The sequence below is a fragment of the Ovis canadensis genome, chromosome 9 (assembly GCF_042477335.2).
Source record: "Ovis canadensis isolate MfBH-ARS-UI-01 breed Bighorn chromosome 9, ARS-UI_OviCan_v2, whole genome shotgun sequence".
NCBI classification, from domain to species: Eukaryota; Metazoa; Chordata; class Mammalia; order Artiodactyla; family Bovidae; genus Ovis; species Ovis canadensis.
The window spans coordinates 28144282-28149044 of NC_091253.1; the positions used below are offsets into that span (position 1 = coordinate 28144282).

Genomic DNA, 4763 nt, shown 5'->3' on the forward strand with positions numbered 1-4763 from the left:
CCTGATCCAGGGATCAAACCCATGTCTCTTGTGTTGCAGATGGATTCTTTACTGGCTGAGCCACCAGGGAAGCCATTTAATATTGACCTAACACCATTGTCTAACCATGACCCAAATTAGATTTCATCAGTTATCCCAATAGTATAATTTATAGCTGCTTTTATATACAGATATTTTTTCTAAACTTTTGAAAATAATTTTAAGGATATGCCCCTTTGCTATGGAAAACTTTACTCTGTATATTCTTTAAGAACAAGAAGCATTTCTTACTTAACCAAAGTACAATGATCAAAATCAGGAAATTTACTATGTATGCAATATTATTATCTGTTCTAATTTCCATCAGTTGTCCCAATAATTTTTTTTTTCCAGCTATGTTTTTGGTTCGGGATCAAATCCAGGACCTCACGATGCATTTAGGTGTCGATTTGACTTCGTTTTCTTTAATCTGAAACTCTTCCTACCCTTTATCTTTCTTTCTTGACCTTGAATTTTTTTGGAGGAGGGGGTCAAAGTACAGGGCAATGATTTTGTAGAATATCCTTCAGTTTTAGTAGATCTAATATTTGGTTATGTAGAGTTGGGTTACATGTTTTTAGACAGAATATAATTGATTGGGAGTCGATGCCTCCCCTCCCAGAGCCATATAATATAAGCTTCTCTCAACACTGGTGAAGTAGTTCTGGTCAACTGGTTAAGGTGATATTTTCTAGCTCTCTCCAATGCAAAGACACTGTTTACCTTTTGATTAATGAGTTACATGGAAAGGTATTTTGAGGTTGTGTAGATGTCTCATTGATTTGTAATCCTCTCTCTTAACTGGGGAGTCCAATTGCAGGATCTGAGACCACAATGATTTTGAAAAGTAAGTATCCAATGGTTACAGGAAGAAGAATGCAAAAGAGGAGAAAAGGAAATTAGCAGGCAAATATCACAGCACCTGGAGACAGCGATGGCCAGATGGAGGCGGGATGCAGACGCATCGGGGAGTATCACAGAGTGTTGGTACAGTAGCCAGAGACACCGGGTGTGGACATTCAGACCTTCTCTGCCTGTTTGGCTTGTCTGGTTGGTTCACATCTCAAAGGCTGGGAGCCTGTCGCACACCTCATTTGTGCTCTGACTTGGTCCAGAGCTGTCACACTGCCCTGTGCAAAGTCCAGTTCTAAGGCTGTGGGAGTGACAAAATACTTTCTGCTCTGCTGACAGCTTATGAAATTATGTGAGGAGATTCTTAGAAATATTTATTTCTGAGGCTTGAAAGAAGACTAAAAACTCCAGAGCCAAAAGGTGTACTTTTTTGGGGTAGGAACTGAGGCTCTTACAGGGTCTGAGCCAGGAATCTGAGCCAACCACCTAACCCTTCATTCAGGCTGTTTCTGAAGCACTAAGGGGCAAAAGCCCTAGTGATTAGGCATATTTATGAATACAGGAGACTATATTCAAAATTATTATTCAAATATTTTAGATAAAAGTGGCAGAATTTTAACAGTGTTTAAGTGTTAAGCCTATGAGTAAAAGAAGCATTTACTTTAAATAAAAAATTTCCTTCAGTGATTGAGAAATACTATGTCAGCATTCTTTTTCTCTATCTATGTACATGTGACAAATGGTGGTTGAAAAGGGATCCAGTTCACGGGATTATCTTTCTGTCCTCCAATCCATCATCTTCACAAACACAATTGTTATTTAGAGAAAGCTTATTACTGGGCACGCACTTTACAGAAAACCCCTGCCTGGAGACCGTCAATTTTCATCCTGCAGATGGAGTTTCTCAGCTGGGGAAAGGGAAAGAGAAGAGAGCTCCAGTCACAAGAGGTGTCCACAGAACAGAGGTTGAGCATCTTTCTGAAACACTGTGTAATCAATGGTAAGTGAATGTATTTTAAAATATTGCAACAAATAGATGTGTAAATAATTTTAATGCAAAATGAAATAAACTTTTAAGATTAACATTATTTCAAAACAGAAGGTCATACTTGCCATAGGCTGCTTTAGGATACATGAGAATCCTACAGCCTAGAAGCCTGGGTCAATACTCCTTAATTTTCAGAGAGAGATACCAGGAAAGTGCTTCATGGATTACATCCTTAAAATAGATGCTTAATCCTTACCCTCTGATCTTTCTCCAATTTTGTTTCCTCCCTCCTTTTTTCTTATCCTTTCCCCCCTCATTCATTTATTCACTAAATATTTTTTGAGCATCTCCTTTGTGTCAGGCACCATGTTGAGCTTAATAAATACAGAAGGGAATACAACACATGGGCTTCCTTTGCTGACAGAGCCTTTGGTCTACCGGGCAGGAAGAGAGTCAGCAAAGAAACAAGGAAAACAGACATATGTACTTAGCATCAAAAGCTATTTTTGAATATGTGCAAAGATTAAGACTTTTAATGAGTCATGAGAGATAGTGTTATATGGTTGGGGGTGGGGGGAAGCATCATTACAGAGGGCCTTTGAGGATACAGTAGTTAAGCAAGGCCTTAAAGAAAAGAAGTCCCTGTAGATCTGGAGAAAGACCAATCTCACCAGAAGCTCTGAAGAATAGCAAGCCAGGTAAGAGGCTGCTGCTGCTGCTGCTGCTGCTAAGTCGCTTCAGTGGTGTCTGACTCTGTGCAACCCCATAGACGGCAGCCCACCAGGCTCCCCCATCCCTGGGATTCTCCAGGCAAGAACACTGGAGTGGGTTGCCATTTCCTTCTCCAATGCGTGAAAGTGAAAAGTGAAAGTGAAGTCGTTCAGTTGTGTCCGACTCTTCGCGACCCCATGGACTGCAGCCCACCAGGCTCCTCCATCTATGGGATTTTCCAGGCAAGAGTACTGGAGTGGGGCGCCATCAGCTTCTCCAAGGTAAGAGGCTAGAGTAGCTAAAAAGAGTGAGGCAATGGGAGACAGGTAGAAGATGGGTCAGGGAGATTGTGGGGCTATGTCACAAAATCTCTGGAAGACACTGTAGATACAAGGACAATGCTAGTAAAATAATAATGACAATTAATTTAGCATGCATATTGTTATAATATAGTATGATATTAAGCCCTGCTCAGAGATGTTAAGTGAATTTCTCAAGCACACACAGTAGCTGTGTCCATTGGGCTCCAAACTTGTGCTGTGCCCTTAGAAGGATACTGTCCCTCTGGAGGCTAATCGACTTGCTCTAAGCCACGGAGACGTTGGTGGGAATAGTATTTAAGCTTGGGCTTTTGATGATGAGCCCTCTCTGTAGGCAACTTTACATGACCTTGAGGAAAAAAAGCTATGTATAGTTCCAACTCACCAAATGGAAATTTTTGTTCCTCTTGTAAGACTTTGGGAAGATAGTCATAGGCACTTCAAAAACAAAGGCAGAAGATGGAAGGGTTATCAAATATACTGATAACCATTCTGCTAGAGAGAATTCACTAGCTGCTTTGAATTGACTGAGTTATGAGCCGAAGGGTTCAACTTCAGCGAGAAGACTCATATCGCCTCCTGTCGGTAAACTAGAGCAGCTGCAGGGAATGCTCAGGACAGAACACAGAAGTCTGGCAGCCGTTTGCACTTTTAAGCATCACCAGGGTGTGGAGTCCTGCGCTTCCCCACAGGTTCCCAGACTCCACTGAGGCACGGATGGTAGGCTTTGCACTGATGGAGGGTTAGAAAATTCTAGAATACTAGCACTTGAGTGCCACATCATTCAATTCCAATTTCTTTCTTATACAGAGGGTGAGATCGGTGTCTAAAGAGAAGAAGGGACTGGCTCAGGACAACACACATATTGGCAGACTTGAAATGAGAGCCTGAGTTTCCAGAGCTGAAGACCAGAACCCGATAAAGCCAGCTCAATGAAACAAGGGGATACTCTTTCAGGTTCCTTTTAAGACAAATCATAGAATAAATAGTCTTTACAACTCCTAGTGTTTATTTATTTATTTATTTATAATATAAATTTATTTATTTTAATTAGAGGTTAATTACTTTACAATATTGTATTGGTTTTGCCATACATCAACATGAATCCACCATGTTCCCCATCCTGAACCCCCCTCCCTCCTCCCTCCCTGTACCATCCCTCTGGGTTGTCCCAGTGCACCAGCCCCAAGCATCCAGTATCATGCATCGAACCTGGACTGGCGATTCGTTTCATATATGATATTACACATGCTTCAATAAAACTCATAGTATTTAACAGGAAAGAGCAGTTTAGAAGTAGTATAGGATATGATGGGGCTTCCCAGGTAGTACTAGTGGTAAACAAGCCACCTGCCAATGCAGATTTATGAGACAAGAGTTCTATCCCTGGGTCAGGAAGATCTCCTGGAAGGAGAAATGGCAACCCTCTCTGGTATTCTTGCCTGAAGAATCCCATGGACAGAGGAGCCTGGCGGGCTACAGTCCATAGAGTTGCCAAGAGTCAGACACGACTGCAGTGACTTAGCACGCATGCAACCATAGAACATGATATAACTTTGCAAACGTTGTTGTTCAGTCATCTCCAACTCTTTGCGACACCATGGACTGTAGCATGCCAGGCTTCCCTGTCCATCACCAACTCCTGGATCTTGCTCAAAATCATTGAGTCAGTGATACCATCCAACAATCTCATCCTGTATTGTCCCCTTTTCCTGCCTTCAATCTTTCCCAGCATCAGAGTCTTTTTTAATGAGTCAGCTCTTCGCATCAGGTGGCCAAAGTATTGGAGCCTCACTTAAGCATCAGTCCTTCCAATGAATATTCAGGACTGATTTCCTTTAGGACTGACTGGTTTGATCTCCTTGTACTCCAAG

The 4763-nt window shown here is 41.7% G+C and overlaps 1 long non-coding RNA gene across 1 annotated transcript; it reads left to right on the plus strand.

Annotated features, from left to right (window-relative positions):
- The first annotated feature begins 2632 nt into the window (after positions 1–2632).
- Positions 2633–3888, plus strand: LOC138446057 (uncharacterized). The gene is made up of 2 exons (XR_011259118.1): positions 2633–2850; positions 3700–3888. It is a non-coding gene; the product is annotated as an uncharacterized lncRNA (long non-coding RNA).
- The last annotated feature ends 875 nt before the right edge of the window (positions 3889–4763 follow it).